Raw genomic sequence first — 27357 nt, 5'->3', positions numbered from 1 at the left:
ACATATACATACGAGTATACATCTTTGGTGATATTGACTTCTTCGACAGCAGGGTGGAGAGAGAGAGAGAGAGAGAGAGAGAGAGAGAGAGAGAGAGAGAGAGAGAGAGAGAGCCACAATAACCCTTCAACTGATGAACTGCGGATGAGCCCCTGGCCTAAAAGGGAAATATTCTATGGCCGCTTTACACGCCTCAAATGACGTTTCATCAGCAACTTCTGACCTTCCATTATATACAATACCATACCATTCACCCCATCTTGCACTTATTCGTGTTTGCCAGATGGTGTCTGTAGAATATAAAGACAGCGTTAAAAGTGGATAACAGTACACAATCTCAACACAAAGCTTGAACTGAAGGTTATGGAAAAAGAGATTATGATAAAAGTATCTAGTACGTAAAAAAAAAAACCTGTTAACCTTTTATCTTTGACAGGAATGTGAGAATAAGCTAAATGCAAAGAAGTGAAACTTGCCAGGGGATGTGAAACAGAAATGGACTTCTATTCGCTAAGTCGAAACATTCGATTTCGTGAGATACAATATCTACTCCTAAGACAGATGTCACACTTGGTTTAGGAAGCAATAACAATGTTTCCTTCCGTCATATTGGTTGCCTCACCAAATGATAGACACCATTCAAAAACAATGCACTCACTTGCGTATATGTATGTATGTGCGAATGTATATATATACATAGACAGAGAGAGAGAGAGAGTTTACGTTGCCACACACGATGTCGGGGAGGTAAGTAAACCTACAATATAGTATACAAGATAAAATAACGAAAGAGAGGAGTATAAGTAGTGCAAGAATTAAAAACAGATGAATATGAATTTTTTTTCTTTTTTACTGCGCCACTCAGCCACAGATATCTTGGACCGGGTGACTTTCCTAACTTGGGTTTAGCGCCAACAAAACTTTTGTTAGGGCTAAACTCCAAGAATTCCAAGGAATTGATTCGGGAGAATTCTTTTAGTGGATTTCACATAAGAATTTTTATGGACGATCGCCTTGAAAATCTCCACGCTTAAGAAAATAGAAAAAATTAAGAAGAGTATATCTATAAACAAACAGACAGTAATATTATTAACAATAACCAATTAAAACTCCAGCAAAAAATACATCTATCCCAACACAAAAACGAGTGTGTAATTTACTTCTCAAGATTTATTTCTAACTCTGATGGAATAAAACCGAACATCTTTTGAAATATTATCAACTCTGAAGGAATAAAACCGAACATCTTTTGAAATATGTAAGTATGAGGTACGTCATTTTCTGAGGATTCCACGTACGTACAACTGATATATTTACGAACGGCGAAGATCACCATTCACTGGTGATTTTCGACTAGTGAGGACGATGGGAAAGTTATACGGAATTTTGGAATGAAATAAACATGCTGCACTCAGACAGACTTTGACCTTCCTGGAGAAGTCTCTACCGTAACAAGTTTCTTATCCCTTAAAATTACTGAAAAATCAGTTCAATTTAGGAAGATGACATGAGTTGAGTAAATATTTTTTATAATAATGTAGAAAGAACCTAAAATTGTTTGGCTTACACTCTTTACAGGAAAATATTTAGTCAGCTACAATGTAACAAACACCATATTTTAGTTTTCAGTTTAGTTTCAAGCGAAACCCCAGAATGACTCTATATACCCTAATAACAAAGACTGATCTTCCTACCCACAGAATAATAATGCATCTTACGTCCGTAAGTACCTGTACTGAATGAAGTTTCGAATGCCGTACAGAGTACAATACGACTCATTCAACGGATATGTTGGTTTCCGATATCGGAAAACAAGATCCATGAAGAGCAACTCTTGAAAATGAGTCCGAGTCAATTTCTGATACTGGGAATAATCAGTCTCGGATGACAGGAAAGCTAATAAGGCCAAAACTAAGAGTCTTCGATATCGAAACGAGAAAGCCTAAACTCACTTATCGATCGGAGTACTAAAATCGAGATGACAGTTCTGTAGTATCGAATATCGGTCAGTTCATATCTCGTGAAGACAGCAGACAGTTCCAAAGTATTGGATATCGGGCAGTACATAACGTCCAAAAGACAAGTAGCAAGATTCAGAGATCAAGCAGATTACCCTATAGCGAATACTCATTCTCCACTACTGGATATGGGGAACCCACCTTATCATAACTGGAATAGCTAAAGTTTCATGCATAAGGATCTGGGTAGAGTATCTTATATCCAATAGACCAACCTCAGTCATTAGATACTGACTGAGTACGCCATTTCAAATAGTACAGCCTCAGTTATAAGGAAGAGAACCTTATGCAGTATAAAGACTCAAATAACTGCAAAAAGATATCAGATAGATCACCTTTCACTGAAATATTCTCAAATAATCGAATACTGGCCTGAGTGTCAGACATTCCAAAAGGGTGAAAGCATTGCACAGCAGTACGATTATATGGAGGAAGATGGTACAGGTCGAGTGATCTCCTTTTCAAGGACCTATCAGCTCTGTCCCATATCATTTATAATCTATATGCAAATGAAGCCTTCCCCGAGACGAATTATCTCGAAGGAGAGGCTGAAGTTATATACATATACCATTCAACTCCTCCTCCAGGAGACCAGCCACCAACAGAAAGCGAAACCGCGCTCTATAAGGCACGCCTGTGGCCTCGGCTGGAAACAATTTTCATATTCATTGATAAATTTAAAAAGTTATTTTAGGAACTAAGACGACGATGCAGGGACAAAAAAAAAAAATAAAAAGGAAAAGTCAAAGAAAACCTACGGAATGAAATGTCGATGGAATGTTATTCCCTCGAGTGCCGAGGGGCATTCATGACAGAACAAAGGAAATAGGTTATTCACTTAGGTGTATCAGGTCAGGTGTACGTGCGCATATCAGTGTCTTTGCCAAGCAAAAATTAAATAATAGAAAAAGTTACACTGACAACGGAGTATACAAGTACAAATTAAAATAAGAAACAAAAAAAGATGAGCTTCAATAATGTTTCCTTCAATTGCCAAAGGTAACCACAAGGGCATTTGAAAATAATACCGATTTGAAACTATGACATAACACACAAGGATGTCAGTAATCTTGAACCATTCAAGAATGTTTAGAGTAAATCATGAGGAGTGCCACCTAGGATCGAAATGAATTAATACCTATGAACACTTGCTTATTCCCTGGAAGACCACTGTGCTTCCAAAATAAGCGATTTAATACTTCTCCTTAGATTCCAAAGTACTTGGTTTCCTTTTCTTATTTTGACATACATTTGATTTACTTTTCATATCATTGATTTCAGATTACATTCCCATGTAAGATTCCAGATTCTTTAATATAAATTTAATTTTACTGCCTCAGACTTCAGAGCCCTAAATTTAATTTTCTCGTCTCATTTTGCATTTTTCTTTCTCGAGTCGGGTTAATTCATTTTTCCGTCAGAGATCCTTATTTTTAATTACGCTTTCAAGTAATTCTATGCTTGTATCTATTTCTCTTTTTTTCAATTACTCGTCTCAGATCCTAGCCCCTGATTTTATTTTATTGTCACAGTTCCCAGAAAATTTTTTCTTACTTTCCTAGCCACTGATGCCAGGGCTTTGATTTAAACTTCTCGTTTAACATTCTGCTTTCATTTAATTCTAGTTTTCATATAATTTTCCAATCCTCGATTTCATTTTCTCGCACTGGATTCCCATGACTTGCATCTTTTTTTTTTTCAGCATTCCAATTTTTATTTTCTAGTTCTAGCTTCTTTGCTTGGGATTTCATTTTCCCATCTTCGATTCCAGAGCCTTTAATTTTTTTTTCTTAGTTTCTACAACCTTAAGATTTTATTTTCTCGCTAGTATCGAGATAGAAAGCTCTTGATCAGTGGTTCACGATGAAAAATAAATTGAATACATAAATTCATGAACCTGGTATATTGGAGAAAATGTGTGCCTGTGACCATCTTTTCTCCTAAGTAAATTTGCAGGGTCGTCACCTACAGACCAAAAAATGATGTTTCATCATGTACGAGTTGGAACTGACCATATATTAAATCAAAATTCATAAAAACAAGCTTAAGAGTAAGGGAACGGAGCCCTCTATATCATGTGCCCAATTTACTAATAAAAGTTCAGTTTGATGACCATTCACTTACCGTTTCCGATAATACTATTTTCCTAAATGAAAATTATCCACTTTATCTTTGGGAGTGATGTGGCATTTATAGCAGAAGATAAGCCAAGAAATGTGTTGAGTTCCACTAACTTTGAAAGTTATTTATCATACCAACAGAGGACTCAAATTATGACATCCATCTGCAGAAGCTGTGCATTTTTGGTAGTGCTTGTTCCTCAGCACATTTTAAGAATTTCTGGTTTCTGAGACTGAATCAGTTCATTTCCTTTTATAATGTACACCCTATAAGAGGCTAAAAGAAACACGCAACAATAAAATGGAAACTTCATAACTACACAGAATCAAGAAGTTTAGTTAAACTTTATGCTGAGACAACGCTTTTGATTTAGGCTACTCGCAAATCAACTGAAGCAGGGCCTCTGTCACTAATGTCGACGTGATAACGGAAACAAATGTATTGGTATGTGGCCTGATACCTTGCAAGGAATGCGTTACACCATACGTCGGTTTCATGAAAAAGAGAGCGCGTCAAAGAAAAACTGTACACCAGAGGTCGGTAAATAAATATGTATTTTATATATATATATATATATATATATATATATATATATATATATATATATATATATATGTATATATATACTATATATATTATATATACATATGTATACTGTATATATAAAATTTATACAGCAGGAAGAATGTGACATCTTTCCTCTTTAATGTTTCACTTACCCCTGCACAGGATGGAGACCATATAACTAACATTTTAAAAAGATTGATGGAATCATGGCGTCTGAAGAACTGCGATACCATGCATGAAGATATACTACAGAACATCTTTTTAGATCCGGTCTTAAATCCCATCATGTCTTTTTTATTATTATATTTATTATTTATCATTATTTGATATTAAGTGGCTTATTTACATTTACATCTTTGCTATCCGCTATCGTTTATCACAGGTGTTTGCATAGGTTCGTAACCCCACAGATACTGTGACAAACTGGAGTCAAGGGTTCAACGGACTAAATAATCCAGCACACTCTTTCACTTTTGAAAAATTTGAATTCGCCACCTTCTTCAGTATTTCCTGAATCACTAAACTGCTCATGAGACATTTCTGTGCTAGTTCTCGAATAAATATGACCGGGTCCATTTGCTTCCTCTTTTCAAACTAGAACTGTAACCCCCTCAGATGGCTCACTTAGGTCCTCAACAAGTCTCACGTAGTAAGGCTGCTTACTCATGCCACTCACAACATTAGCTGCGGCCTGCCACAGCTGACTAGTAACAAAATATATATACAGTATATATATATATATATATATATATATATATATATATATATATATATATATATATATATATATATATATATATGTGTGTGTGTGTGTGTGTTTGTGTATGGTAAAACTATATATATATATATATATATATATATATATATATATATATATATATATATATATATATATATATATATATATATATATATATATATATATATATACAGTATATATATGCGTGTGTGTTTGTGTATGGGTAATACAATGTATATATACTATATATATATATATATATATATATATATATATATATATATATATATATATATATATATATATATGCGTGTGTGTGTGTGTGTGGACGCGCACGTTACTTCGCAAGCCCTCTAGCTTGTGTGGTGAATATGTTCTAGGAATTTGTTAAAATGAGAAACTAGAGAGAACTTTCTACCAATGATCTTGCTGATTACGGAAAGGAACATCAGTGAAAGGTTTTTATATCAGACGTCATATAACATTAACTATAAAAAAAAATATGCATGAAAATTATTCCTCGACGTCACTTCATTCCATCAACGTTCGGCCGGCAACTACAAAGGAGCCACATCCGCCGAATCTCAAAGGAGGGGTGGGAGCAGGTGGAGCTGGAATGACAAGAACGGAGGAGGAGGAGGAGGAGGAGGAGGAGGAGGAGGAGGAGTTAGAAAGGGAGGAGGTGACGCAGGGGCCTCATGGATCGGGGGGAAGCCGAGTGAGATGAGACATTATGGAAATAGGAAACAAGTTTGGAGGGCGAGACGTATAAATTCATTCCATCTCCATTAGCATATCTCCCGGTGGTGTGCATCTGGTGAATTTTGCCGCGCCTTGTGTTCATTTCCTCCCTCCAAACCATCACCTGAATAACGGGGTGGATGGAGAATTCTAAGAGACCTTGATAAAGATGATAAAAGCAAAGAGAGCAAAATTCGGAGCGAAAATATTATAAGACACAACAAAGGGGAGAGGTAGGAAATTGGATAAAAATGATAATGATAAATAAAGAAAACGCGAGGGAAGGTACGATGCAGAGGGGTGAAAATTTTATAAGAATGACTAATGAAAAACAACAGAGAGAGAGAGAGAGAGAGAGAGAGAGAGAGAGAGAGAGAGAGAGAGAAGGTATTTAAATCTGGGTACAGTTCCCCGTAGGTTTCAACAAAACCAATGTGGTGTTGTAGGATAATAAAAACAATTATCTATCTATCTATTTCTATATATATACATATATATATATATATATATATATATATATATATATATATATATATATATATAAAATATGATTAATTTCCCATACGTTTTTTCCCTTGGAGGGGGTGACGCTTGAAGGTGTTAGCCTCCTGGTTTGTAGCCAGTCTTTAGCGATGAGGTTTCTAGCCCCATGCCCCTTTTCAATCCTCGTTACGAATTAGATCAACGGAGGTAAAATGGGTTTTTAAGGATTCATGCCTATATGCTGCGTAACTGGGATACTACTGATAACATTTAGAGGATCGTGTGTGGGTGTATGTATGTATGTGTATATATGTGTATAAATATAAATATAAATATATATATATATATATATATATATATATATATGTATGTATGTATGTATGTATGTATGTATGTATATGTATATGTATATGTATATGTGTATATATATATATATATATATATATATATATATATATATATATATATATATATATATATATATATATATATATGGTGAGTACCTTCAGTCATATTTAAAAATTTCATTTGTAGTGAAACTGAAAAGCTAAATCTGATGCATCTTATCTGAATAAAAATGTGCTACAGAGGCCACGAGGCGTCAAGTTAAAGTTATGAAAAAACTCGATTTCGTTATCTACGAATAAAAAAATAATGCATCCATTATGAATACAGATTGTGCTAAAGCTCCAATTACCTTGAGCAATTATTCTCGTGAATTCAGGCGTAACAATCATATCGCTCTTCTTTTTTTTTTTAAATCGAAAAATAATGAAGACTTTTTTTTAATGTAACAGACTAAAGCAATGGCTTCTGTTTTGAAATTTCTGTATAAAGATTTTGCACGACTGAACTTTTAAAAAAATTTGAAACAAAAATAAATAAGATTCATAAAAATCTACTCACAAAAAATCAAATGAAAAACCAGTTACCGAAACAACTAGATACCAAAGAACAAACCGACCAACTAACTGCTCATATTTATTTACCTTATGGTTTATCTCCAAAGAAAAGCTCTAGTACACATACCTGGAATAAAAATTAATATCCAATTTAGGGTCAAACAGTAATTAAATTTTCAATAATAAATTGCAAAAACAAGAACAATTATATTACCATAAACGTTACTATTCTAAAATAAGATAATTATATACTACCTCTTACCCCTATAACATGCTTATGCTATTCTTATTATATGAAGAACTCTAACGTACACAGATTATCATTATTTTCATTACTATTACCATTATCAATGAAATATCAATGGTTAAAAAATCAACAACAAAAATAATAGCAACAACAATAGCTGAAAACAATAAACAATGCTGCTAAAAAAAACAACAATATTTCTGAGTCCTAGAAAATAAAAAATCTCTAATACACAACCCCATAATGTGGACACAAGAGGCAGCCAGTACCCATAAACAGGACCGAAAGAGACCAGATTTAAATCCTCGTCAAATATTTCTTTCCCCACAAGGCCAAAAGGACCTTGTGTAAACCTTCGCGTCTTGAGCCAACAAGCAAAAGCTCTCCACGGCCTGGAATATAATTTTTTTTTCTTACCCATAATGGTTTTACCAAGAGCACCTGTGTCGTCGTGCTATGTGTGTGTGTGTGTGTGTGTGTATATATATATATATATATATATATATATATATATATATATATATATATATATATATATATATATATATATATATATATATATATATATATATATATATATATATATATTGTATATATATATAAAACATATGTATATATGTATGCATATATAAACAAACTTTATATTTTGTATTAGCTCATTAATTCATTAGCTGACCCACACAAAACTTACCAGAAGACATATAACTGCAAAACTGTATAAATATTTATTTCCTAGAATTGTTTTTCCCTTACACTTTTATAGATACCAACCCCTTACACTTTTATAGGTACCAACCTCACTGCTAACATTAAGCACTAAAATTATTCAATAAGAACTGAAAATATTTTATGACCTAGGAAACTCAAAAAAAAAATTTTTTTTCGGATACCCTTTTTCTTTTCTAAAATAACAATAAATCCAGAATTTGATAATCTCACAGAAATATATGTGTAATTTTTACTTTTAACCGATCAATAAAAAAATAACGTTTAAGATGAAAGCCATATGCAAATCAAACGAGAAAATAATGTACCGTCTCCAAACGGGCAAAAAGGGTTTTTTTTTTTTTTAAGTAAAAGCTACAGAATGCCTCCAGTGTGTTTTCAACCTTTTATTGCTGAATATGCACTCTGGAGTCCTATTACCGTCAGGCGCGCTCACAAACACACATACACAAATACACACACAGACAGAGCTTGTGTGCTAAAGTTTAGACGTTCGTTTAATTTAAAGTCGACAAACATTCAGCGAGGGCTGTCGGGCTAAACCACTTGGTCGCCCAAAAGCATTTTGCTTCCACTTCCATTTATTTTTGCACGAGATGCATTGGCTGGCAATTATCGGACTCGATTCCGGGAACAATTTTCTCTCTCTCTCTCTCTCTCTCTCTCTCTCTCTCTCTCTCTCTCTCTCTCTCTCTCACACACACACACACACACACACACAGAATACTCAAGTAAAAGACCGTCAATAAAAGTAAAGAAAGTCGTTTTAACATATAAAAAAAAAAAAATAGAAAAACATTGCAGAGCGAAAGATCCTAATGAACTAAAATTACCTTTCCACAGACTAACTACAGTAGTTTTAAAGAAAGCTAACTCAAAATGAACTTCATTACCTAGAAAAAGCAAAACTCATCCTTAATGCTAAAGGGACTAAAGGGAATATCAACGTCAATATAAATTTATATAATGATATATATATATATATATATATATATATATATATATATATATATATATATATATATATATATATATTATATATACACATATATAAATTTGTGTGTAAACTCTCATAAAAACGGATAGCTTTATACTAATAGTGATTCATGAAATCCATAAGAGGAGGTTAAATAGATGTGAAGCTACACAGTAATCACCATCAGAAATACATTATTTGTTAACTAACTGTCACTTTCTACTAGCTTGCTTTACAGGGCACACGATGCAATAAGGCATGCTTTGGAACTCTAATGCAGAATAATAAGTTCAAACACTAAAAGAAACAATAATCCTCCAATTATGTCAGTAGTTCAGATAATTTCCTTTGCCTAGTACTTATCAAAGTGCTTCTAATTTAGGTATTAAAGACAATAACCACAGATGTCTGATGTATCAAAGATTTCGAAACAGTTACGTCAACGTAAGAACAATTACACCTGACACAAAAGAGAATTATTCCGATATAAGATAAATTTTTATCAGCTATGATATATACGAAACATTCCTCATATGGTTTCATCAATTAGGCTTACTCCAAAAAAAATATAATTGGTCTGTTTTTGTCAACTGCGCCTGATAAACGAGAAATACATCTGATCTGGCTTTTTCAATAACGCTTGCTACTTGAGAAATTTATCAGATGATCTATTGTTATTACTTACATTTAATCCCCCAAAAATTAATTACCTTGCTTTCAAAGTTACACTCGCTATACGTGTCTGTAGTATCACATATACAAAACCTACGAGAAAAATTTATGGTAGCTTATTATCGATTAAATCAATTTACACGTACATATCTGATTCATTTCTATTACTTACACTTATATCCAAGAGGTATAAATGATCCGTTTTTATTTTTGTCAAATATACTTTATAACAGAAATATATCTGATCCATTTTTACCCATTACACTTGAGGTCGCGGAGGAAATATGCTTGATCCAACAGAAACAAACCTCATCTGTTTATATTATCCAGTTCCACTAGAGTCTCACTTAATTCTAACTGTAAGATATGTTCGACCTAAATCTACCAAGTAATCACGACTAGTCAGCAAATAGCTGTGTGTCTGGTGAGATTTACTTGACGGTTACAGTCACTGTTTAATGACTAGATTCCAGCGCTAACGTCCATACGTAATCAAGAGTGCTTTCAGCTGATGTGACGTTATTCGCTTACAGAAGTTTCAAAGAACGTAACAGATCCGTTTCCGAAGTTTATTCTACCAAATGGGTGATAATTAATATATATATTTGTGTGTGTATGTATACATACATATAAACTTGCAAATACACATTACTGTACCTAATGCTTGTTGGTGTTCCTGGCGCACTACAAATTCAGCTAGCAAGCAATGTTGCAGAATCCTCATACCAAAAACTTGCAAAAAATGAGAAGGTTAACACTTTTTGGAGACAAAACCTTTCGGAGAAATAAGGCATTGGTGAAAAAAATAACGACAGAGATTGAACATATCCGTACACACACGATATATAATAACAGTGCCTATTATATAAGCAAAATAAACTTCAATATCAGTTAGCTCATAGATAAATCAAGTCATTGCATAGATAAATCAAGTCAAATTTTTTGTGTGTGTGTGTGTGTGTGTGTGTGCGTGTGTGTGCGCGACAGCTCTTCTACTGGTACTATAGTTCCAAATAGGACTTATTTTCCAGCCCATATATATATATATATATATATATATATATATATATATATATATAACGATAAAGATTGAGCATATCCGTACACACACACGATATATAATAACAGTAACTATTATATAAGCAAAAGAAACTTCAATATCAGTTAGCTCATGGATAAATCAAGTCATTGCACTACAAACTTACTGAATAAAACGAAATGTCCATTCAAAAGGATTTTTTGTGTGTGTGCGTCAGCTATTCTACTGGTAATATAGTTCCCAACAGGACTTACTGTCCAGCCCATGGCCAGCCCTCTCACCACTGGCCTTTATGCAAAGTATGTTGAACGACTGTACCTGTTGAAGCTTGACGTTACTGAGGTCAGAACTGACCATTTCAACTTATTGTGCGCTTAGCGTGTCAACCTTCTCTGTCATTACCGTCACTTTTGACAAGATGGGTACACAAATGATGCATATGTATATGTATATGTATATGTATATGTATATGTATATGTATATGTATATGTATATGTATACATACATATATATATTATGCATTGTTTTCACCCTAACGATATTATATACGCACACATAAAAGTTAACAATATTATATACGCATTCATAAAGTTTAGGCTCTTGACTGCATCTCTTAAAAAGCTTAATGGTTCCCGGAGAAAGCAAACTTTCAACAACGATTTATGAAATATTAAGGCTGGGTTCATTTCAAATTATCACTGTCAGTCATGTAATATCTCATAAGGTACATTCAGTTATTGCCTGTAGAAACAGTAGTGACATCTACCATATTACCTTGGTTAATTAATTATATGCATATACGTAGAGTATGTATATATATATATATATATATATATATATATATATAATATATATATATGTATATATATATATATATATATATATATATATATATATATATATATATATAGCATATCTACGTAGATGTATAATTAAACAAAGGTAATATGGTAGATGTTACTACTGTTTCTACAAGCAATAACTGAATATACCTTATGAGATATTACATGACTGACAGTGATAATTTGAACTGTACCCAGCCTTAATATTTCATAAATCGTTATTGAAAGTTTGCTTTCTCCGGGAAATATTTAAGCCTCTTAAGAGATGCAGTCAAGAGCCTAACCTTTAAGAATGCGTATATAATATTGTTAACTTTTATGTGTGCGTATATAATATCGTTAGGGTGAAAACAATGCCTAATTTTAGAAACTAGGTTAAATCCGATAAATATGATGAAATTAGTTATTATTAATGCAAATACCAGTAGATTTGGAAAATTAAAATGTTAAGAAGACAAGTCTCTACTAAACAGAATAACACTACAAGGAAGTTAGTGCCATTCGAAAATATTTAAGAATGAGTTTCTCTTAATCTGGTACAAACGTCACGACATAACGATATCGTTACCCTCTCGAGAATTCTTTTTAATTAAATAATTTAATTAATTAATGAATTTAATTAATAATAATAATAATAATAATAATAATAATAATAATAATAATAATAATAATAATAATATCTGAGGAACCGATTAAGATAAAATGGAAATGGGATTCCTCGATTCAGGTTATTAGGCAGACAGGCTGAATGATTGATATTACACACCATTTCAAAAACAGTTCTAAAACACTGAATGGTTGACAGACACCTCCAAAAATTAACTTGAATTACACGTAAATACAGTAGAGAATTTTGACATTAAAGAAATATGTCCTGCGACCCAGGTTAATTTAATGCAGCAGCTTTTATACGCAATTAATGATTCTTACAAGATCTAATTCCAGAGCACGAACTCAAGATACAAATATTCCAGTAACATTAAACTTCATACCCAAAAAGTAATGAGTACTGTAACTTCCAATTCATTTTAAAGTGCAACCATATGGATAGAGCAGAATACAGAACTTGGGCCAAAGGCCAAGCACTGGGACCGATGAGTCATTCAACGCGGAAACGGAAATTGACGGTAAAAAGACTTGAAAGGTGTAACAGAAGGAAAACCTCGCAGTTGCACTTTGAATCAATTGTTAGGAGAGGGTGGAAAGTAAGATGGAAGAGAGAGATTATGAATGGAAGTACAGTAAAAGGAATGAAAGGGGCCGAAGGGACGCTGCAAGGAACCTTAAGTAATGCCTCCAGTGCACCGCATGAGGTGAACTAACCCCCCACGGGAGGTAACTATATAATAAATATATCTTCAAGACTAAATTATACATCCGCTAATATAACCAATGTTTAAAGTAGCAAACACGGCAATAGGCAATGAAAAGTACTTCAACAAATTCAAAGAAAATAAAATATACTAACGAAAGGAGTACACAAAAGGTCCAGCGTCTACAAGCAGGAAATGTCGTTAATCGGTATTTACATGTTTCCGCCAACACCACCCATCTTCCAGAGGAGGAACCCCCTTCTTCCAGACAACCATTTCAGTGCACAAAGGAATAAATTTGTATTCAGCCTGCCTGGATGGTCCAGTCTTTATGCTAATAGGCTTCCCCTTTTTCGGGACTATGCTTCGAACATTTTTTTATTGATACTAGGGAACAAGTACCTGGAAAAGGACGCCAGACGAAATTTCCCTCTTTGCTGCGAGATAAGGCATTCCTTACGGAGGGGAGAAGAGGAGAGAGACAGCGCGGGGCATTTCGAGTATTTCGTTGGCACAAAGAATAACACAATAACCTACCAATATGCGTGCTTGAAATCCACCATCATCTTCGTTAGAGTTTACAAATTTGCTATCACTTACGGTCTTTATTCATAATCAAACGTCGTATTTGTCCTCAAATAAGAAAGTACAGACGAACAAGGAAAGAATTAATAGCATTAATGGTGGAAGTGGTAGCGCTGGTGGCAGCAGTTGCCTAACTTCAAAGAAGCAAAATGCAAAATACATATATACGGTGTAAAGAAGAAAATAAATATACCTAACACAATAAGAAGACTGTGATCATCAGTACATGAAAATTGATGCACGGTCAGCAAGTGCCTTAAACATATACACACGAAGTAGTAAAACGTCTAAGCAAACTGTATAAACGCGTAACCCCAATGTTGCACATAAACGGGCGTATCGAAGTACATTTTAAGTACCAATCTCTAATCGAATGAAAAAGCAGAACGATGAAGGGAAGTCAATTAAAGAGGGCCAAGCAGAGAATGCAAATAAAAAAAAAATACTCTTCCATCCATGCTCTTAAGCAACGGGCGAAAGGAATTTAATCATCTATAAACATGAGCAACTCCATCTCCCCTTCACATACACACACACACACACACACACACACACACATATATATATATATATATATATATATATATATATATATATATATATATATATATATATATATACATATATATATACACACATACACGATTTATATATATACATACATACACGTATATGTGTATATATACACATATATATGTATATATAATTATATATATATATATATATATATATATATATATATATATATATATATATATATATGTATATATATTATATATATATATATATATATATATATATATATATATATATATATATATATATATCTTTCATTCATTCACAGTATGCGTAGAAATATTATTAAAAACCAACAATTAATGAAAATTCAAACAATATAATAAGGATGAAAAAAAAACAGCTTATGATGGAGAAGTCTGCACGATTGAGTAATATCACCCCAAAATTGCCCATAGAAAAAATTTCATACTTTGAATCTTACCCCCTGCATATGAAAATGACAATCTTAAAGGTACAGGTAAAAAAATATATATTACTAGTATGGGATAGCAACATCAATTACACTTCTAGGGGAACTTCCATTAGCTAGTAATGCTCTTATTACTTCATTTAAGAGGAAATCTTAATTAACTAACAAGATTACTTCACTCAGGTCATCTGACGACCTAAGAAGCTTTCCAGGAGTCACATCATTATGAGTCCTGGCCCTTGCCCAAAATTCAGATATGGCCGAGTTTATTTCTTCCTTCCGTTAGATTTCACAACATAAACGAGCTCAATTCTAATTTTACCAAGTAACTCACTAACCTGTCAGTTGATTTTTCTAACCTTTGCCATCTACGGTTTTTCTTTATGAGAAGCAAAATTGCTTAAACCTACCCTAGCTTTATTTGAATAGAATAGAACAGAATATTGAATCTAGGCCAAAGGCCAAGCGCTGGGACTTATGAGGTCATTCGGCGCTGAAACGGAATTTGAGAGCAGAAATGTATGAAAGTTGTAACAGGAGGAAAACCTCGCAGTTGCACTATGAATCATTTGTTAGGAGAGCTTCATTTGAGGAGAGAGAGAGAGAGAGAGAGAGAGAGAGAGAGAGAGAGAGAGAGAGAGAGAGAGAGAGAGAGAGAGACTTCATCCTGCAATAACACGAGAAGTATGGTATTTCAAAGCATGGAAGATATACTAGGAAAAATGATCCAAGACGCTCGAATTCCCAATGGGCAGCGTGGACGATGAAAATGTGGCTTTCGAGAGGAACGTTCGCAATTAAACTTACAAGAAGAAAAACCCCGAAAATAACGCTCTGACGATAATAGGTCTAAACTTAACACTCGACACCACTGAAAAACAAGAAACAGCACACAGATGTTCTTTTTTTTTTTAACCTCTGTTCGTTATTATTAATTTATGAACTTTTATTTTTGTATACGTCCGATATTCCATCCCTGCATTCACAGCGTCTACAACTTGTGAACAACTCTACCAGCTACACTCTTGAAAGTTAGAACTTTTCCAGCATACAACATATTCTTACGAAATGCAGCACCAAACCAGAACATGTGCAATTCTTTCACTGTGGGTCCAATAAAAACAATTACATTACAAAACCCTTTACCGATCTTTCACACATTACTCCAACTAATTGAACATAAAGCCAAGTGCTTTATTAACGCATAAATTCATATCAATACAGGGCAACAAGGACCATGAATCGTAAACCACCAATTTACAAAAAAATAAATTGATTAACTAGTGCATATTTTTCATATCGGTACATTCGACAGGAACGGGAAGAAAGATTACCACGCACTCACATATGCTACTAAGCCGTCTGAGGTCTTCATTAACGAAGGACTCGTTTCTCCTTCTCGCTAATTAGCTCTCCTATGAAACTTTGCCATCAAACTCTTAATGACACATCGTCAGTAAGTCCTACTTTGAGCGCAGCATAAGCCGGCTAATTGGCGTTATTGAGAACCTGCAACTATTTGTTACTACGCAAATGTACGGCCTGCAAAAGAGATCTTCACTTCAGCTTAACCCAGGTCTTGTTCAACTAATAAACACTCTTTGAAGGGGTCCCAATCATGACGTGGTTTTTGAAGCTTATATCCCCAATTACCATCGTCGTTACCGGTTAAATTACTGCTGCATAATGAGGGCTTATGACAACAACTAAAAAACAAAAGTTGTTTAATAGTATATAAATCACTGATCAACGTACTTGTGTGCTGTAACAGTGCGAACTGTTTCAAGTGAAAAAAGGTCTTCTTAAATCTTCTTTTCAGTTCAAACACTCTTCATGCATAATCAAAGGTTTATGCCACTTTCCCTGCATCCTGAAATCACCTTCGACTGAAATCGTTGAGATTAAAAATATCAGTTTTCGTTTTCTTTAATGCTTCTGAACTTTCTGGTGTATAGCTGGGAAAAAGCGAATTACAGTGACAAATCTAATTTTCATCAGAGTCAAATAGCCCTACTGTCCGCTTTATTCGGGTGTTATTTCGGCCTCTTTTCCGCTAAGCTGAGAGAGAGAGAGAGAGAGAGAGAGAGAGAGAGAGAGAGAGAGAGAGAGAGAGAGAGATGCCATTTTCTTCTAAAGTAGCCACCTAACACCGACACAGACACCACATCCCTTATCGACTCTGGAGATCAGCAGCGCTAAACTGATCGGTTCTGTAACAAATCATTTGACACTATCGCCAAGACCGATTCATATAAGGTAATCTAAAGCTGTTTTTAGACATCAGCCTCGCTCCTCTTTTGCCTTCTCTCTTATTTTTCCTTTGGAACTAGGCAATATATACGGAAATCAGTTTACCATCGGCTCGGCCTTCACCTACAGCAAGGATGACTCAACAAACAAACAGCAGTAATACCCTATGATAATTAGCCTAGTCACTTCTCTAGAGATGAAAGAAGTCTGTTATGTTTCCAGACTATTAAAAACAAGATAAAACACTTTAATTATGGGCTGTAAAAACCAGCAAGGGTAAACAAGAAAACATGAACTGTCTACGACTGGTAACAAGCGGTACTTAAAAACAAAATGAAAGAGCCTGAAGTTTTCCGAGAACAAGACTTATGAGAACCAATTTCGAATCTTCACAGAAAACAAGGAGGGAACACAACAGCAGAAAAAAAAAAAGGATAAGGCGGGATAGAAAGCAATTTCCTTCGGCAATTTCCTCAACGGAGAAGCGTTCTGTAAGTCTCTCCTTTGTTAAGTAATGAAGTTCTACACCAAAGAAAACAGAAAGGGAAAAAACGAAGAAAGAAGAGAGAAAGAAGAAACTTGCTCTAATCAAAACTTACACGACATTGACAACTGGGGGGAGGAGATTGAGGCTCTGGAATGGACACGCACGCAACGAAATCTGATCATTTATCCTCACTTGTTATTTCCCTTTCCGTCTCTTCCCTCCTCCCTTCCTCATTTCCATACTCTCCCTTCGTAGCTTCCTTCCTTCCTGGTTTGCTTTGCCTTTTCTTTTCTTGCGATTCTCGCTCTCTCTCTAACTCCCAGATGAACTCTGTTCTTATTCATTTTCTTAGACGGGTTTGTCTCAGAGCAAAAGTGCGTGACACAACCAGAGGACCGGCAAAATGTTCCCTTTCATTTTTGGAGAAAGACATTACAATAAACCTGTTGATTTGTATTCTAAAATAAGAATTACTATTATATTTTACCACAGTCTTTTAAGGAAAAAGACATTCCCAAGCATTTTTGGACATCTAAATAAACAAATTGTATTCAGTTCTATAATAATAATAATAATAATAATAATAATAATAATAATAATTGCGTTTTATACTGTAGGACACACTCAGATATGATCTACAACAAGAGAAACGAAGTGGCAATCGGCAAGTGGTAATCGGTGAAATGTCTTTATCCAAGGTAAAGATTAATTTAAAAATGTTCCCAGATATTTTAAGCGTGGCAACTTGTATAAGAAAAAATGATGAGAAAATTTTAAAAAATGTCGATATGGAAACGTCTTAATTCCGCGAGTCAAAGTAAAAAATCGAGTAAGAAGTTCATCTGTGCAACACTGGAATATGACAGTAGAGCTTTGCAGACTGAAGGATGATCACAGTCTTACTGATCATACACCAATAAAAAAGTTTTGCAAAGTATAAAAATAAAAACAGACAAAGCTACAAAACAATTGATACGTTAACTTAACACGTAAAATAATGAGTCGCAAAACTTATAAAACATGAAGAATTATGCATCATACACACAGGTTCTTATGAAGCACACAAACATTAGATTAAAACACTAGCATGTGAGCTCATGAAATACCCGTCTTCATACAAAACACCCATCTACCATAACATCACAAATATCAAACGTATATATGTGAACGTAGACACAACGATATAGCAAAAACGGTTGAAGGACAACCACCTTTAAATATACGGTTCAGTAGAGGAACCGATAGACGAAGCAGGTCGCTTTCACGAAACCGTAATTGATTAACGATGGATGATTCTCAGAGTTCCGATAAAGGTCACAGTCACAAATCATCGTCGAAGGAATCAATCACTAATGCCACACAAAAAGGAATCTGTCATCTTTTTCTTACGTCATCTATTTACCATATTTGCGACGCTCTCTCTCTCTCTCTCTCTCTCTCTCTCTCTCTCTCTCTCTCTCTCTCTCTCTCGTAACTTTTATAGCCTTATTCAGGTTTATTAAAAATGATTTTACGAAAGCCGATCATATAACTAAATGTGTATCTGACAGGTTCTTAAATATTCCATGAAAAGGCATTAAAAAACAACTGAACATTAATTCCTCTGATAATTAATAAAAGCTTCTAATTATCAGTCAAACTTTCATGACCTTTGCAGAAAGAAAAAAATTATTGCTGGAGGTTATTTATAAGTACGAACATATATTTTAATGACAGAACTTAATTACAATTTACCGAATATATTCTTCACGTTATGATACTGAAGAAAAGAAATGTGCTGAACACGCTGATGCGTAGAGTAATTTGCCCAGAAGTCTCTAAAAATCACTTACACGCATGTTTACATTTTTAAGTACTAATGTCTTCTTCTGGGTCACACTTTTCAACAACATTCGCTGTAAATTCCCAAAAAATCAACTCTTTTTATTGATTTACTTATGGATGCTACAGATTTTTCGGTTATACAATAACTCTATGCTTTGAAAATATTAAGATTATATGAGTATTGACAATACATTACTTTTCATTCTACAGCTACATTACTACGGCTACATCACTAGCCACCATTCAGACTATCACAGCAAATAGTCATCGTATTGCACAGAACTGTCCACTACGAATACCTTTAGTAAAATCTTTTGTGGAGAACTGGCTTTGTGCATTAGCGACTGAATGTATTACTTTTCGGTAAGTTTTAAAAGAAAAACGCGAAAGAATTTACTGAACTCTGAAAATATCCTTCCAACTAAAGTCTTGCCTTAAACTGTAAAAATGATCGCGCTGTACACAAGAAAGCCAATTAATCCCTTACTGGGGCACAATTTTTCGGGTGCATTCCCGTGATAAAAGCGGATTTGAGTCTTTTTTGCTCGAATATTTGGCAAAAAACAAATTGTCTAACACGTCGTTACCCTTTCAACGAATAATCCTGCCTTGCATCCTATGAAATTAAAAGTAAAAACAAAACAACAAGCAAATACTACCTAGAAAGACACGGGTGCGCGTATAAACAGGCGCTCTCGGACGCGAAATATGAGTTACAAAGAATGCCAATTAACTCATTGTACCAGAGAACACAATAGCAATAAAAGCAAATTAGATTCATCCTCCAGAGCTTAATTATTCTATCAGTTATGTTCGTAGGTTTTTTCCGACCACAAATATGAGTTAAAGCACTTACACCGCATTTATGAATCTTGGTGAAAGAAAGGCTTATGAAATCTACCTAGTTTCATAGAATGAAATGCAATACGGATTAAATGAATAGCGTTTGTTATTAAATCCACTGTGTGACTGTAATTTAGTAGATTTTGTCTGAGGTAACACAAAAAAATGAAGATAAAGATGTCTTTAATTAAAAAATGCTAAAGGTTTTGAGATAGAAGCATTAAATCATAGTATGCGTTTAAATTTCTTTATATCAACAATAAGAATATAGAAAACCACAAATTCAAAAGGAAGACTTGTTTTGAATAACAATTTGAGATAACTGAATTAAGAATAAGGAGACATCGTGGTCTGAAAACAATTACAATTCTTAATTGAAATTAAAAAATCCCAAATGTTTCTATTCCTTTAATCAAGCAAACTGTGGAACACAAAAGGTTGAAAACCACAAAGAAACTGAATAAATATTTCCAGCGCTGGTTCCTAGGAGAGTCAGGGAACCAATAGAATTGTTTTGGAAGGATTTCAAAAAAATGCTGACAAGGCAACTCGGAGAACAGCGGTTGTTATTTTCCAAGTTACAAAAATAAGAGTTGCAAGTTGAGCAATGGATATGATTGGAGTTGGTGATACGATTCTGGAAAGTGGATTCCTTTACTTTTCACACAATACTACTGCATTTTCCTTTCCCACTTCCTGTTTCTTCATTTACTAAATCCCGATTCCTTCCAGTTCTTTATATGCTATATTTCAATGCCATCTAGTTATTGTTTTACTGCATTCTGATTCCTCCTGGTTCTTTATTAGCTGAACAGAATTCTGTGATAACGGCATTCCATTTATTGCCCGTTCTTTGTCTAATTTTTTTTTTCATTTACTACATATTAAAGCACGAATCTTTTTTTTTTCACTGTATTTCTTACATTTTTTGTTTCTTGTTTTCTGTTTACACAATCCAGTACTGTTTATTCTTGAATTTGCTGCATTCAGTGTGTTCTGATTTTCTCTTTCCTTCTCATTATTTATTTACATAACTGCACACTTTTCCTTTTTCCATAAATTCTGTTCCTATCTTATATTCGAAATCGGAGTCTAAGCACGGATGGATATGTACTCAAAGGCAAAGCACTGGGGCTACAAAGGCCATTTAACCCCTTCCTAAAAGACCACGAATCGTTAAATGAGAAAGGATGGATGGTGTGAAATGTATGACGTTCAAAATGAAACCAAATGCTATAATGACGAAGATAAAAGGATCTACGAATTTATTCTCAAATTAGAAGTGGGACATCAATTATGACCACCTACAAGAAGTTATGATTCGAATGCTTTACATCGTTTTATGCCAATTCGTCCATATCATCTGCTAAAGTAACTCTGCGATAATGGAAAAAATCAAAGATTTCACACCACTTTCAGCAAGGCAGACAGGTGTACAAAACTTACTTGCCAGGCCTAAGACTACACATATAGCTAGTCGCAAACAGGAGATTTACATGTTGATATTATGATGACTGGTGTCAACTATCCATTCCACCTAGTGTGCGGGATCCCCAAGTCCAGTCTTCAGGATGAATGATTTCACCTCATGGAATTTTGTACGTTATAATTACAATTAAAACTGCTACGAGTCGCCTTTGTGTAGGGACGATCGCAGCCTAGAACCAAAACTATTAGCACATAATTTTTGCTTGTTATAACAATAATGTACTTAGAAAAAAAATATCAGCACATTTTTTAATCACTATAGTCATAAACCCATGAAGAGTGGTATTCCACATATACACATACTTATACACACACATAATATGTGTGTGCGTGTACAAAAACATAAAAATTAAATATAACTTTATGGCAAATTTAATGCTTTTCTTGGGAACAGTACTTCCACGAGATCTCCATCATCTGAAAGACGTCCATATTTTTATATGTCTATCGTTATTACCTATAGCACAGTGTTTACGACAATCATCAACCTATCTGGGATTTTGACTACGACGCCAAGAACCAATGCCAGTCCAAAAACGACACATGCCAATCTCCTGCCCATAAAACTAGCTGTACTGGAATGGTGGTATAACATACATCCTTTGGACAAGGCGTATGAGTTTCATCTATGTCGTTCACCTTCGAATTCCTGCCAGAAAAGTTAACTCAAAAGGAAACTCAATAACTACCTGGGCTTCAGAAATGCCTAGCTGTGATCATCTTTCTGTTCGATTATTTTTTTATTTTTATCCTTGACATGATCTGCTTAAAGTCTAAAAAGACCTCTTGTTCTTTAGTCTTATTCCAGAAGAAGACTCGCATTAATTTTGTAGTAGTTCTTTAATGAGAAGGAAAATATTAACCAGTTTGTATGACTCATAGTTATTCTTGCACGTTCTGCCTCAGTAAGTGTATCCCAATGAAAAAGGGTGGATCGTCGTAATTCTGTTATTCGTATTCTGGCACACAATTTGCCATGGTAGCAAAAGTTTATCCAGTTTGCTATTAAGGTATTAAAAGAGGAAAGTTAATTGCAGCTTGAAAATTAATTCTACTTTTCCTTTTGGCATGTGTCTTGCTCTCCACATTAGTTTTATATATATATATATATATATATATATATATATATATATATATATTATACATACATACATACATACATTATATATACATATAACTAATGTGGAGAGTACACACACACATATATATATATATAATATATATATAAATATATATATATATATATATATATATATATATATATATATATATATATATATATATATATATATATATATATACAGGAATAAACATGGCGATATATCTTCCTGCTCCTGCTCCTATGTATTTTGCACTTTTGGCTTATCCGCCTGCATTCTCTCTCTCTCTCTCTCTCTCTCTCTCTCTCTCTCTCTCTCTCTCTCTCTCTCTCTCTTTTTTAATATATATATATATATATATATATATATATATATATATATATATATATATATATATATATATATATATATATATATAATGTAAATGATTCTAAGGCAAGCCAATACACACCTCTCCCAATCTAACTGGGCCATCTTGGCTGTGACATTTGCTCACCATCAGGGACGACTGGTGCTGTTTCTGATGGATATTGTATGGCCACTTTCAATTGCGTGTTGTGAGTGTCTTGCTCTGTTAACGACTTTTTTGTTATGATGAAATGTATCTGTGTAATCTACTGCAAACAAAAATGAGGATTTTTTTTCGAAATAATACAACCTTTAAATAAAGGAAAATAAAACGAAGTACTGATTTAGCTAGGAACTAAGATCACATATGTAATAACAACGATTTAAAGTGGCCCTCAACAGATAATGGAATCAAATGGAAATATCCTCATCATTATCATCGCATCCAACGACTTGTGACGCAAAGTTCCGAACTAATGTCGTTCCTGTATTTTATCTTCCACAGATCTCCACTCTTCTCCAGGCCCCCTTCTCAAAATTCTCATCCAAGTAGGTCTGAGACTTGCAACTCTTCTAAGGCGCATAGGATCTCAGCTTACACTGTCACGTACTATTCTCCCAAGGGTTGTGCGGGGGACATGCCGAAGTCATCTTCTCCCTTTATCACAATCTCATCTACACAAGGAACTTTATAACTTCCTTTATGGTATCATTTCTCGCTCTATCCTACCATCTGACTCCTAATATTCGTCTTACAACTACTTTTTCAAATCGAAAATTCTTTTAGATATAGTTTCAGTGTCATGCTAGAATTCGTCTCCGTATACTAATACATGAATAAAAATACAAATGAACAAAACATCGACACACAAAATATACATCCAAATGCTTCAAATATAAAGTCAAAGGGTTAAGAAAATAGAAAAAGCGACCATTACAACTGCGGCCCTTTTACCAAACCTTCTAGCAAACTCAAAAGGTCCAAAAATATACTTGGGAGGAAATGCTGCTTTCATTATGAATTTGAAAAAGATTGGTTCCTTACAGGAAAATCAAGGTGCAAGGAAAAAAAAGCAAAGAGAGCAACTGATTGAAGGTAAATGATTGATTGTTTCCTGTAAACTCACGTCAAAAGAAAGAGAACGAGGGGAAGGGGGTTTATCCAGTGGATTTTGATGAAAGATCCTGTATTTAGCTTGACGGACCTGAGCCATAATTAAAAAAGAGGATACAATAATAAAAAAATAAACCCATGCATACACATTTTATATATATATTATATATATATATATATATATATATATATATATATATATTTTATATATATATATATATATATATATATATATATATATATATATATATATATATATATATATATATATATATATGTATATATACATTCCCAATCAACTTTTCCCTTTAGGGAGGTGTGGCGCACGGAGGGTTTGGACTTACGGTTTTAAGTGTCTCTTGGGATGAGGCCACAAGCTTACTGCATTATTCAACCACGTTGGCGACCATCACAATCGTCTAACTACTAGGTTCTAATTCACTGTTTAGGCCGATAATAGCACTACAAGCTTTCAACAAAGCATGCCATCCGCCCGTCCACGGTCAAATGCCAACCCCGGGATCTCTTTGTTTTGTGTGTGTGTGTGTGTGTATGTATGTTTAAATATATATATATATATATATATATATATATATATATATATATATATATATATATATATATATATATATATATATATATATATATTCTTCTTCGTTTAACGTGCTCTTTTTACCATTTTTTATATGGGGTATATGCCTTCTTTTGAAGGACTTTGATTTGGCGTTATAGGCCGTAGCCTCGATCGGCTACCCTGCCTGACATCGCTTAGACCCTGGTAGCACACGTGTATATGTATCGTGCCAAATCCCCAGCTTCCTTTCTCCCAACAGCGAGGAGACGTGAGCAGGTAGGCCAACAGTTCGAGACGTGTGAGGTGTCTGTTATGTTTTTAGAAGATGTTGGAGTGGCTTTGTTTGTGTGTGTATTAGTCTGTAACACCCATTTGCTTTCAGCAAACCTATACGTTGATTACATACATAATCCCGGGGTGTCTACACGGATAGCAAAGTGTCCGCCCCTCTGACCAGCCGGCTGCGGATTTGAACCCGCAACACAGACTATGAAGTCTGAGTCTGCTGCTCTATACCGAGCCATCCAGGCTCATATATATATATATATATATATATATATATATATATATATATATATATATATATATATATATATATATATATATATGTGTGTGTGTGTGTGTGTGTGTGTGTGTGTGTGTGTGTGTGTCACCAGTGGCATTTTGTGTCCATAAATATTAAGCCACAAATATCATTTAATATCCAGTTCGCTATTCCTTAGGAATATTTACACCCAAGGGAAATTATAATTGATAAGTGCTTCGTTCACGGCAGGATTCGAACCGATGCCTGGTTTGGAAAAACGACAAACAGTGACATAAACCATCCGGCTATTTATACGTTTCAGAATCTTTCTATTGTTAGAGAAAATTCACCAGATCAATTTTACTGTTCTTTTAATACCAGAGCAAAATGTAAAAGGAAAAAAGCTTAAACCTAAAAATTTCGAAACAAGAAAGGTTTTTAACAGTCAGGAAACACAAGATAGGGTTGGTAAAAATATCATTATGGGAAGAGAAGACTACCATATCTAATAAAAGCCGTCGGTACAATTTCATAAAATATGAGAGAAAAAGAGAGAAAGAAAGAGAGAGGAAGAGAGAGAGAGAGAGAGAGAGAGAGAGAGAGAGAGAGAGAGAGAGAGAGAGAGAGAGAGCGGGGTGTGGGGGTACACCAACATCTGGATAATACAACTTCCAAAAAGGACTACTTGAGAGAGAGAGAGAGAGAGAGAGAGAGAGAGAGAAAATGGGGTGCGAGGATATGCCAACATCTGGAAAATACAGCCTCCTAAAAAGACTATTTTCAAAGTTAAAGTGATGACTGATGTTCTAGAACTGGAAAAGGGGAGCCGTTGTGCAAGGCGTGCATTAAAAAATACATATATATAAAATATGGAAAACGCTGGGGAACAAAGAATACATTAGAAAAAGCTACGAATAAACATGAAAATAAAAGATTATGAATAAAATCGCAATATATTAATGCTTTTGACTGAAAAACTGAAAACAACCTAACCCACGAATCATCATATCAGATATGATCATAAATAAAATAAGACATTCATAATTACTGTACAGCTTCCATTTTAAATGAATAATTAAAAGGAGCAATAAACAACAACAAATTTACTTATGACGACGAGTCTTGAAAAATGCTCTCTCTCTCAATGTACGATCAAATGGTGATAGGTGGTTCTTGTTTCTAAATGTTGCCACATAATTCGAACAGCTATAAGTGTATCTGTCTGCATGGTTATAAATTTGTTTTCATTTATTTGTAGGCTAATAAAAACAAAAAGACCTCACAGAAATACATATAACTACAAGAGATCTCAGAAAGGTTCACATAGGTTATATGAACACCGATCGTGTCTTACAGACATACAAAACATCATCTAAATATCATTCCTCGCCGAGACCCCATAAAATATTTGGGTTACTAGTCCCTTCGGAAGATCATCATCTTTCAATTATAAATCCCCAATACTTTCTCTCCCTCCCGTACAAGAGAGGTAAAATATTATTACTTTGGAAAAGTGGAAAATTAATATTATGGATAACGTTCACGTCTACAGCAATTCCTATGATAATCACGTCCACCTCGACGCCTACGCTCTCCCTAATGTGAATTCATTGTTGCCTTGGCGCGGCTGTGTTTACAAGGCAAATCAATAAATACGGTTACAATACAATTTACAGTTCAGCTACCGTGAAAGTCTAAACTGCCATCCTAACAAGTATCGTATTCCATCCTTTCTCCGATGCAAAACATTAACACTTCAAATAATTCTGATAATTTACCATTCAGGAAAGGAAATTGGTTTCAACCGATCTCCTCTACTTCTGCTGTTCTGAGTACTTTAATCT

This window comes from Macrobrachium rosenbergii, chromosome 21 (assembly GCF_040412425.1).
Source record: "Macrobrachium rosenbergii isolate ZJJX-2024 chromosome 21, ASM4041242v1, whole genome shotgun sequence".
In the NCBI taxonomy this organism is placed as follows: Eukaryota; Metazoa; Arthropoda; class Malacostraca; order Decapoda; family Palaemonidae; genus Macrobrachium; species Macrobrachium rosenbergii.
Note: the sequence above shows the minus strand (reverse complement) of the source record.